The sequence below is a fragment of the Equus przewalskii genome, chromosome 4, assembly GCF_037783145.1.
Source record: "Equus przewalskii isolate Varuska chromosome 4, EquPr2, whole genome shotgun sequence".
In the NCBI taxonomy this organism is placed as follows: Eukaryota; Metazoa; Chordata; class Mammalia; order Perissodactyla; family Equidae; genus Equus; species Equus przewalskii.
In genome coordinates this window covers 79,946,808-79,959,104 of record NC_091834.1, presented here as the reverse complement: position 1 = coordinate 79,959,104, position 12,297 = coordinate 79,946,808, and the positions used below count along the sequence as shown (strand labels likewise).

General features: G+C 36.3%; 1 long non-coding RNA gene across 1 annotated transcript in view; it reads right to left on the bottom strand.

The window, feature by feature from the left end:
• The window catches only part of LOC139082901 (uncharacterized), an 82,179-nt gene extending 70,723 nt beyond the window's left edge, over positions 1 to 11,456 (bottom strand). Inside the window, exon 1 of the long non-coding RNA XR_011539246.1 lies at positions 11,306 to 11,456. This is a non-coding gene — a long non-coding RNA (uncharacterized lncRNA). The remainder of the gene's footprint in view (positions 1 to 11,305) is intronic.
• Positions 11,457 to 12,297: the final 841 nt, after the last annotated feature.

Here is a 12,297-nt window from a genome sequence, read left to right as displayed (position 1 = left end):
CTTTGGAACTGCCTTTCCTGACACCTGTGAAACACTAATCTCTGACCTCAGAAGAGTTTGGACTAGAAGGAGTTCAAAATAATTCTGTCTTATTATTTTTGTTTCTAAAACCGGATGTCTGCTGGGCTAACTGCTTCCCTTCCGTCCAGGCTGCAGCGTCACGGTCAGGAAAGGAGCAGAGGGCTCGGCACCTCTGCCCTCCACACTTTCCAATGGTCCTTCTTGGTTACCTTGTTCTTTGCTGCAATACAACTTCCTCATCCTGAGGAGGAACGCGCAAAGAATTGCCTTGGGTTTTCCGGTTACATCTTACTTTCCTAGAATTATTTAAAATGCTTTTCTTTTTGCTCTTTTTAAATACCTTGTGTGGTTATAAACGTTGCTTGTTTCAGCAAAAATCCCATTTCAGTTATTTTCCATTGTGAACCAGATGAACTTTTTCACTGAAACAGTCACATTGTCTCATTGAATTTCAGGTCACTTGCAATTTCTTTTTTCTTAATTCCACAGAGAGAAGAGGGCTGAACTCCTAAAAACTCTGCCCTACTCTCACTCACACTCCCTTGGTAGAGCTCAATTTCAGTTGAAATCCTCATCCATCATTTCTGTTCAGGAGTGTAGTCAAAGGAAATATCTTCCATGGAGCCCGGAAACTTGGCTAACAGCTTCTGTAACTCTTTATGACCAATTCCTTTTGCATTTTCTCTCTCAAAGCTCTGTAATGGTTTCTAACCAGGTTTAGATTATGGGTTATAAGGTTCCTTCATCTACTGGAATTTTCTATGACTTTGAATATTTCAATCTATTAGAAAAATGTCATCTCTTTCCATCTGTGCCAGTAGCATAACCAGCTGCTGGTGTTTCTTCCAGCTTAGGAAATTATAGCATTTTCCTCCAGAATCTTCCATATGTTCACTTCATGTAGATTTCTATATCTATTTCACATCTCTTTTGATTGAATTTCATACTTAATGCATTTCATCTCTAAGTTAATATTTGATATGTGTACTCTGAATTTTCTTATTCAATTCAGGGATAATTTTTAATATGGAATCATATCATATAAACAGCCAGGGCACTGCATATGAATTCTTAATATGAGTAATATGTATTTAATCAAACCAAACAGAAAGAACAAGAAATTTAATAACCATAAAATAGGAAAAAGTGTTTGTGTTGAAATTCTCTGGTATAATATTGTACCACTTATTATTCTATCATCACTTTTGGTGAAAACATGCGTTATGAGGTTAAAAGAAAGTATAATATAATGCACAATAAAAACAACATAAGTTTTTTTTTTTTAAGAATATGGAGGCCAGAATTTATCATTGTTAATAGAATTCTAATATGCATTTTCTAATTACCAAACAGGGAGGTTTTAATATTATGCAGTATATTTCCAAAAATATTTATGTCATGTTTAATACCCTCAGATCATGTCTCATCAACGAAGAGGTAGATACAAGTGAAACTGACATAGAGCTACTAGTCAACTTAGAAACACAAAATCAGAACTTGAAAGTAAATTTGATCAATATTCATAAGACAACAACAGATAGATATTTCCTCAGCTCCACCTAGGCATTTGAGAAACATTCTCGTTACATAGAGAATATGGTCTAGGGATTAGCTACTCTTAAAATCATAGATTGTTACCAGTAGAACAGATGGTCTAAGTGGTCTGACTCTATTATTTTATAACCGAGGAAATGGAAGCTTTATCCAAAATGCTAGTGGCTTATCTAAAATCACACAGCTGGTTAATGCAGAGCCCGGAGCAAGCCATAATTCCTGTCTCCCAGATAATTTTCCTCCCCACTCTGCTAGTGCACTGCCATAGGCCAATTTCCAGCATCTGGAGCTCCTCTGATGCCCCCCCCAGGACCTCACCGAACCCCTTCCCTGCTGTGGTCCTGCTCTCTCCTTCCCCACTGAAGCTCACCAATCCTTTATCTGATCCTGCCAAGGAGTCCAAAATGGCAGCTCGCTATCTGATCCATTAACCAGGCAAATGTGCTCAGAAAAAGTCCTAAATAAATTTCCCCATATGTATAGGGTTTCCGTGTACCCTTCATAGAGTAATCTCCGGCCTGTTATCATTAAGCCCCGTGGTAAGCAACTGGCATGAGGGTTCATTTGAATAAAAAATGTTTACAGACTCCTTTTACTTTTCCATTTAGTCTGAAAATAACTGAATTACCTTCAATGGTCAAAATATATATTCTCATAATTTAGATCATATTACATAATTTATTAAGTAGACAAATATTTTTTGGAAGTGTCATTGATTCTAACCAACAAAATTTTAGTATCTGGGAATATTTGAGAAGATTAATACAGCTTTCTAAGCTTTCACCTAGAAGTTAGATCACTAGTCGTGTCTCAAATTTAGGCAGCCCTATAGATACAAATTACTTATCATTAGGAATTTACTGAGGATTTCACTACCAGGAATTTCAAACCAGATATATACGGAAGGCAGCCCTGCAGGAGCTGAATGGCAAATATTTATTGTGTTCAAGGACATATAGAATCTTCCTGAACCCCTGAGATTACACACACTCCATATATGCCCAAAGTCTACCTTACTGGGTATTTCATATTCTATAAACAGGAATGGAGACAAAACTGGGCTTTCAGTAAAAGGCTGTGAATCCTGACTGTGGACAGCCCTTAGAGGGCTCCAGCTTTAACACTTAATGAAACCATCTAACAAGATATACCTACTCCTTCATCTTGCTCATTTTTCCAGCAATGTTTTATTGGGCATAAGTTAAGGTAAAATATGTCAAAAAAAAAGAGCAGAAAAGTCATTAATAATAGAGAAACAAAGGAAGGACAGAACGTCAACAGAAATTGTAAAGTTTCATATGGCACGTGTACAAAAAGTCATTGTCCCAGATAGGTGACCATATGCCTATAATGTGGCAGAGCTATTCTCTGGGCACAAATCCAGGGTTCCGGTCTACCACTCTCTAATTTAGATTAATAATTCATTATATTATTTGAAAACATTGAATAATATAACTAGTCAGTTGAACCATAAAGAACAAGCCGTCCCAAGTTACACACGCAGTTATCAATGTTACCATGCAAAGTAAGTCCCCACTTTAACCTGCCCATGGTAACACTCATTCACTCAATTAGGATGTAAAAAGAAGCATCTGACCACAGGTGACTTGGCTATAGGTTCTGTGAGAGAGAAAGGGAGGGAAGAGGGGAAATGAGGGAGATAAGAAAGGACATCAATATGTGTTAGATTCCTGCCATGTGCCAAGCATGCTGGAAACAGACAATCCTCTTGACAACTCTGTGAAGCAGGTGACAGTATTCTCACTGGGGAGATTAAGCTTTAGGAAAGGTAAGTAAATTGCCCATATTTATTCACCTAGTTGGAAGGACTCCAAATTCTACATGGATACAACCAGATAAGTGGGCAAAGAAACATACCTGAAAAAAAAAAAGAAAAAACTAGAAAGCAGCTCCAGGACAACATATGGGCTGACATTTGATATGTGGTACAAACTGAATACATGAATGCTGAGGAAATTTCAAATAATATTAATCAAATAATGTTAGTAAGAACTAGTAAGAATGCTTCATGGAGACGAGGCTTGACGTGGCCCCAAAGCTTCTCAACTTTTAAATAGTGAGTTGCTCTATATTTAAATGCTGACCTAATTTCTGAAGCTGAGAAACACCAGATGAGTGTGGAACTTAAAAGCACTTGACTTTTAACAGGAAGAGATCCCGGCTGGCCCGAGTAGAGGTTAATGATAGCATCTCTCTTCTTTATGAGGAGGGAGGAAGGAGGCAGAGAAGACAGCTTCTTCCTCTTCTAGCAGAAACCTATCTAGCAGGCTGAGAGATCGCATCTGCAACAAGAGGTATCTTTACTTCTTTACTGTGTAAATCATTAAAATTAGCTCATGCAGATATATCAGCATTACCCACTTAGGAGAGTTATCAGTTCTAAGAAAGAGGTTTGACTCCTGTCAAACTTTTCTTGGCTCTTCAATATCTATTCTTCTTCATAAAATAAATAATGTTAAAATTCTAGAATTACTGGCACACTTTCTAAAAAGTACTGGCTACCAGGAGGTTCACAAATGAAACTCATGAGACATGCAAAAGACAAGTCCTTTTTACCCTGACCGCTTATTGAAAGCATCTCACTTCAGTATCATGAATTTTCATTGCTATCCCGGTAGAGAAATGGGCAGATGGAGAATGAAGAGTATTTTGGCAAAATGACATTTCCTTTCTTTCCCTTGACTGTGGAGACACTGCTGAGAGTGATTGGGAAGGAGAATGCCTTGACTCTCTGCTCACCAGTTTTAACCTCCATAGTTTGAGGGGGCTGGAGTAGATGATGGAAGATGGAGGATTTTTTCCAGATGTGACATTCTGTGGTTCTATAGATCAAGAAAGATAAGGACTGAAAACCTCTTTTGGATTTAGCAAGCAGGCAGCCAGTGTTAACAGTAGAGAGCAATTTCTATGAAGAATTTGGGATAAGTGGTTAGAGCTAGGTGAGAGAGGGCCAACTTGAGATGAAATGCATTAAGGAGTGAACGGGGCATGAGAAAGGAGAGTCAGGGATTAGACATTGGTCTTTAGAATAGCTTGGTCCCAGGAGAAGGGGAGAGTGAAGATGGATGGGAGGGAATATCCATTTGGTGGGATAGAGGAGGTTGGTTGGTTGCTTGCATTTAATGATATGAGAAATGTAAGTACATTTAAATGTTGATGAGAAAGAGCTTCCAGGGAGAGACAAACAGAAAGTAGAAAAAAATGAGGTCCCTGAAAACATAGACGTGAATGGCTTTCAAAGTGTAAGTGCAAGGAGTCACCTTGGACAGAAGGACGTGATAAAACTGTTCAAGAAAATGGTCAACTCCCCTGAGAAGGAAGGGAAAAGAAAGAGGTTGAAATAGTGACTTCACAGGAAAACAAAACTTCATAGAACTTTGAAAATTCTATCCTATCTTCATATCAGGATTGACTCTCCGTGCATTCAGGCACCAAATGACAGAATCTGAATATCTGCAACGCATCTGAATGAATGCATAGAATTAGGTGGAATCAAAATATAATTAAACCTGAATTTAATGCCAGGTACCTTTGTTTAAACTTTCTTTTTTCTGTTTCAGAGTAATGCCCTCATGAATATTAAGGTCAGAATAGATTCTAAAATTGGTCATTAGCCCTGTTTCTTCTGTATTGTAATCACTTCCTTTTTCAATTTCTTTTATTTAAAGAAGCTACAGAGAAAGTATTCTGTAGGGGAAAGAAAACAGAACTAATGACCCAAACAAAAGGAGACTTTAAGCGGCCATTCATGGTCTGAGTGACTTTGGACAAATCAGTCTAGCAGTCCAGGCCTCAATCTTTTCATCTATAAGAGGAGGGGATGGACTCACAGACCTGAATAAAGACCTTGCCAGGTCTAAGAATTATCTGACTCTAAATTGTCTAAATTAGAGAATATTTTCCAAACAATGAGCAATGTGCTTTTGACCAGAAAAACAAATAAAACAAATGTTTCTCTTGGATTTTCACCTTGAAGTTAGTGCTTAAATTTTTTTAAAAAACAAGAGTTGAGATTTCTTTTTTGAATAGCATTAACGTTTTACATGAAGTTCTTTTCTACTAATGTTTAGTTTTCTGTCTGAAGTACTAGTGAAATACCACTAACATCAATTTGTTCCTTCATGCGCTTAATACATGAGGCTGACTGTTTTCTTCTGTTAAATTGATGGAGCTTAATTCAAAGTAAAATTATTGTTTTTTGTATCTGCTCCATTCCTAGAGCACACTCAAAATAAGTCTAAATATCCAGAGAAGCAGAAGCATGTATACTGATAAACTTGACAGGATCATTAGTCTCTTTCAAAAGTTGTGATTTCTAAAAAGGCTCAGGACATAGAAATCAGAATTTGGTAGATTAAGATTTACATGATTTTTAATTTAATTAAATGGGAATTAATTTATTTTTTCATTTACAGGGGAAACTGTATGTGCCTCTGTGACTGTCTTAGATAAAACTTTTTAGTGCAAAAAGTTGAAACCCACTCGAATCAGCCCAAATCAAAAAAATGGGAAATTGTTAAAAGGACACAATAGAAATCTCAACGAAAAACAAAGTAAAAGCAGGTCACAGAAGCAGGCCCAGCCCTGATAGCCATAGCACCTGGCACAAGAGTACAGTGGAGACGTTAGATACCGTAGGGGACCAAATATTGAGAAAGTGATAAGATAATAAATTGGTAAATAAAATATATTCAATCCATCTACTTAACAAACGATCTTTTTTTTTAATGTAAACCTATGGTTCGTTATAACTGAAGGTTAGCAAAATATCATGGACAAATTAGTTTAATTATTATTGTACATAGCTGGGTATCCTGCTGATAGGGCACGCATTTAGATGACTAATAAAATAGAGACACATGCAAGCAATAAATAATACATTTATTCCACAAAATTTATTCTTGTTTTCGTTTCAGCAAAATTGCTAATTATGTTGTTACAGTCAAAATGTCCACTTAATTCGTGTTTTATCAATGTAATGCTAAATTAGACAACCACACTTAAGTCACTGTAGTTCTTAAATAAAATATTTGTATATTTCAGTTTGGACAAACTTTGTTGTTATGAGGCAGAGACAACAAAAACTGTCAATAACTCAGAAATAACCAAGGATTTCATCTACTATAATTTAAAATGTAATAGAATTGCTTATGAAAATTATAATTCCACAGAAAATATTATAAAACATACTAACTCTATAATGTCAACCCATAACATTTCTATTTTGATTTTTATTATCTTTTTCAATAATACCTATAAGCTCTCAGTCATGTAAAGAATCAGTATCATGTATGTTACAATTCACATTTATATACATTTATAAATAATATGAATTGCTTAATTTTATTAAATAATCCTTTCCCACCATGCACAACTGTTTCTAGTACTGTACTAATTTGTGAATTCCTTGGGAGTCACAAATTGGAGCATTTGAAGAGAAACAAGAAAATATACATCTTACATTATTGTAAATCACGTTTTATTGTGCAAACATCTATTGCACTCATGCTGACTGAGAGAAACAATGAACAAGTAAATTGGTCTTTTCTCTTACCAAGAGCTTCTACTTGCCCAATCCTACCCTACACTCTGAAACAATACCCATCCCTGACACCAAGGAGGAACAACCACAACCGGCACAGCTGCTTTCACACAGTTTCGAGGATATAGGGCAGGAGATGTGGAGAAGCATTTCCCTTAGGATTGAGTTGAGTTACAAGAGTTGATGTTCAGAATTTGGGGTCTTGCTGTGCCAGTGTGGAGTACTGGCTATCAAATGACAGAGGTGTCCTTGTGTTCTTTAGCAAATTGATTTTTCTTGTGTGAGTTTGTAATATGCGGGTCCCATGTACTTTAAAGGGTCTGTGGCAGGAGTCCCTCTTGCCTGCATCTAGCAGCAATCCTCAACATAAGGATTAGAAAATCTGGAAGCACACAACTCTATTTCTCAATGAGCCACATGGTCTTATTGCTGCTTCTCTGCATTTTTGCTGTATTATCTTGCTTCTTTCTGTAAATTGGCTTTATGTGCTTTATATGGTTTCTCTACTACCCCCCAAATTTCAGCTAGTTTTGCTGCTTTGGCATGTAATGGCTCTCACCCACTCTACTGAATCTTTCAGTTTAAGCTCCTTCATCACGTAAGTGATGGTCTCTCAGTCTTAAACAATCTGATTGGCACATCATGGATCAGATATCCACCTCTCATTCAGCTGGGGCTAAGTAAAGCATAATATATAGTGTGATTTCCAGTTTATACATTAGCATTTTTAAAAGTCAAAGTGTATGACCTATTGGCAATTGGAATCTTATTTGTACCTAGGAAAAATACTATTCAAAGATCAAATATTTCATCTTGTGTTTTATCCTTGGCAAAGTGAATGTTTTAATATCAAGAAAATGATAAGAATATAAACTTTAAAAAAATTAATTTAATTACTGACAATATCAGATGTCAAGGCAGTGGTTTTGCTATTCTGATTTTTGTATTTCCAGTGGAGTGTACTAAATAAATGAATGATGAATCACTATTACATTCTATCAGATGTGTTTGACCACATTATACAGACTGAGACCTACAACTTCTAACACTAACTAACCGTGTGTCTCCAGATAGTCATTTACTCTCACCTTTTTCCCAGAAAGGGCCAAGTTCTTTTTCCTGACTTAACATCTATTATCTCTGTCTACACTGCCTAAACTACTCTTCCTGATAATTGCAGAGCCCGTTCATGCTCAAACTCCTGGTCTGTGGTCAACTGTGAACTCCTCAGAGGTCTTCCCTGACCATTTAGTGGCTTCCTCAAGTACTTTATTTCTTATCTCATAGTTGTGCCTTTATAATAGCTACTCAAATCTGTAATTATCTTATTTGTCTAGTTGTTTATTTTGTCTTCTCCACTATGACAAAAGCTCTATAACCCAAGATCTAGCTACCATCTCAATATCCACATATCATTTTGACATATAGTAAGTCCTAATTATTATTTGTTCAATGCATGAATTAACTATAAAATAAGAAGCCTGAACTGGCCCTAGTAGATCATAGTACTAAAATCAAAGTTGGAAGACAATAACAACGGCAGACAATCAAAATCATGATATTGTGATTTCTATTTACAAGGTAAATGCGAGACAAAATTGATACTAAGTAGTATGGAGGAAACAGGTCATCGAATAAGAAATTAAAATCTAACGTTGCATAATCAAGAGACAGGGATTTCACAAAAACTTTAAGTTAAGTGGATCAATATCAATTTACATTAAGTAATATATAAATTTCAAGTGTCCATGGATTCTGTTTACAATCTGATCATACAATAAATATCAATTCATAAATAGGATGATGCAGGGTCTGAGCAAGGCTACAACATAAAAATTAAAAACATTGCTCTTTCAACTAGTTGTTTTGTCTTCAAAGGTAGCTAATTTCATTGATTGAGCTAAACCAACTGACTATTTCAAAATTATAAGAAAATTGCCTAATTGTAACAATTACCAGGTCAAAAGGAGTGAAAAGTTTTATAACTCACATTTTATGTTGTTCTACTGAAAGAGATAATCCAATTTGCAAAATGCCAAGGAGAGAATCATGACTAATTATCAGTTGGTTGATTGAAACAGAGAGAGTTTCCTGGTTGAGATTTTCTTCACTTCATTATGACATTGAAAGATATAAAGATAGTCTTAATAATATCTTTAAAATTACAAGCAAATCCTTCCAATATCTTCTGACTAAAGTAAGTTTTAGAAGCCTGTTGAAATGCCATTTATTAGACCACGAGCCCCTAATTTGGGGGACTGTCATATTTGTTTCTGCCTCTCCCAACTTTGTAGAGTCTAGCACATTTTGGTAGTTAATGCTTGTTGAACTAAATAGAAAACAACTATGAAAATAAACCTACATAAAATAATATTTTTTCTGGACCACTTTGAAATTAAGAACTTCCGTGTAAGCCTAAATGATAAGTTAATTTTGCCAAGTCAGTAAAATGAAACCCTCCAATGAGCGGTTCCATATCATATAAATAAAAGAACCCATTGAATCCTATCTTTTTTTACTGTTCATTTGGACACAGTCTCCAGCATACATTCAGTTCTTTCATTTGATTACTTTATTAAAATTTAATAAACATCATAAAAGCATAAAAAGCAAATGCTTCTTGTCTTAATAACTAGCTAATGGAATATTTAATAGAAAAAGAATTATACTCATGCTTCAAAGAAACTCTGTGAATCAGACTGGGAGCTATCAAGAAGCTTAAAAACCCACCACTCACGGATCAGGGTTAGCAGAGGGCATTTGGCAAGATCCATCAAAATTATCAGCATTCATTCCCTCTGACCTAGAATAGGTCCTTCATTTTTGAATAAAGAAATAGTTGAACATGTGTGAAGTGGCATAGGTACAAGGTAATTTATTTAGCATAATTTGTCACAAAATAATATTGGGAACAACCTAAATATTCATCAATAAGTAACTGGTTAAATGTATTACAGTACATCCATATGGTAGAATGCCTCATAGCCACTAAAGTAAAATAAGTAATGTGTAGAAAAGTTAAAGTGCAAAATATGTACTTTCATTTATGTAAAAGAGGAGAAAAAGAATGTCTGTGTTTGTGTGTTTATTTGTATATGCAGAAAATGTCTCTGGAAAGACCGAAGAAACTTGAGCTTGTCTTTCTGTCCCAAGGGAACCAAGTGGCTAGGGGACAGACACGGAAGGAAAATTTTTCTCTATGTTCCCTTCTCTAGTTTTGAATTTTGAAAGATGTGACCATATTGTCTAGTCAAAATAAATAAATGCATTTTTTGAAACAAGAAAAATAAAACCAAGTGAGAAATAGTTCTTTCCTGTAATGTGAATTGCACTAATTTCCCCATAATCATTCCCTTATTTGATTCGCTGACTTGCCCTCACCATTGCTAACTTCTTAAAAATGAACCTCTAGGAATAAAAAGGGGAGCATATAAAACAGATGTAGAGACAATAAGGAAGAGGAAGAAGAGAGGGAGGAGGAGAAAGAGCAGCAGAAGGAGAAGGAGGGGTGGGAGGGAAAGGAGAAGAAATACAATAAATAGTAGATAGCTTTATATAAAGACAGAGAAAAATTCTTTCTGATTCCTCTAGCCAGAGTTTTGACAAACACATAACACCTTCAAAATTCATTATTCATTCCGTTTATCTCACTAATATCCCAACAACTCACACCTTCCATCCGAAACTCCTGTATTTTTTACATTTAAAGTTTTCACAGTATCCATGATGCAGGTGTCCGTGACCTAAGAGACTTACACTGAAGTCTGAGGAACAATCAGAAAGTAAACTCAGAAACATGTGCTATCCCGTCTTGCTCCATTCACCCACACACAAAACTATGCTTAAGTAAAGGTTGCAGATTAGGCAAGTGATAAAGACTACAATTATTTGTTTGTTTTTCGTTTTGTCGGTTGGTTTCTATATCAGAAATAACTTGGTGTAATTAACGTTAATTAATTGTGTAATTAGTGTTAATATCGAACTGAACACCAGTTCTTGTTCTGACACTAACATCTATTGGGCATTACTAAGCACTAGATATTCTTCGAGGCCCTGGTGATGTACAAATGAAGAAAACAGAGCCTCTACCTTTGAAGGACTCATTCTCTAGTAAGAAGGAGGGATTTGAATGTAACTAACTGAAATTTAAGGTGATAAACATCATACCTGCAGCATCACTGTGATCTCAAGAGCCGAGAAGTGAGAGCAAAGTTCTCCCTGGTTGGGAGAATGACACTTGGTCTCTGCTTTAAAGGATAAAAAGACGTTCTTTTTCCAGACACAGAAGGAGTGAAGGACATCTCAGGCAAAGTTATGTAACAGTTAGTCACTTAAGGATTGCGACATGGATAAAACAAGAAGTGAAATTCCCAGCGTATTAACTGTAACTATATTCCTTTCCTCCTGACTCAAGAAATGGTAATGAAATGAAAGCAAGTGAGAAAGAGGCTAATATTAGCAATAATGCCCTGTGCCTTACCAAAAATAAATAAATGAATAATCTACAAAGCAGTACTTTATCATTTCAAAGACATGAGTTATGCTTTGGATTTGAAAATACTTCCACAAATGAACCTCTCAGATCGCTCCACCCCTACCGCATGAAGAATCAGATGAGAGAGGAATGTGTTATTTTATATGTTGCAATCTCTTTCCTATCCCCACCCCCTCACTCCTACTCCTCTCTTTTTGTGTGTCCTGAAGATGAAAGACAAATGATGGCAAGAACCACACCTTGCAAAACAGGGAGGTCACAACACCTACTCTGTGACCTAAGACCTGAAAGAAGTGCTGAGCGCTTTGGGAGGTCAATGAATTACCACCACCTCTACGTCAGAGACTGAAGTCTGGCACTTAGGTTACACACAGCTCCCCAGGGCCTGACGCACTTGAAAGAAGGAAGCATATTCCATCTTTCGTGTAGACCGTGTTCATTAATCTCAAGCACCTGGCCAAGTGGATCTCCTGCTAAAACCTCAATAGCAATAAAGCCAAGGAACAATCCTAGCACAAGGCGATTAGCTTCAGCAGAGGGAAACAGATGTCTGGCCACAGATTCCTCCCAGCCCGGTCCAGCTTGCTTATGTCTCCAAAAGAAATGGAGGGAGAGAACGTAAACAACTCTGAACTGCATATTTCCACACTAGCAAAATGACTCA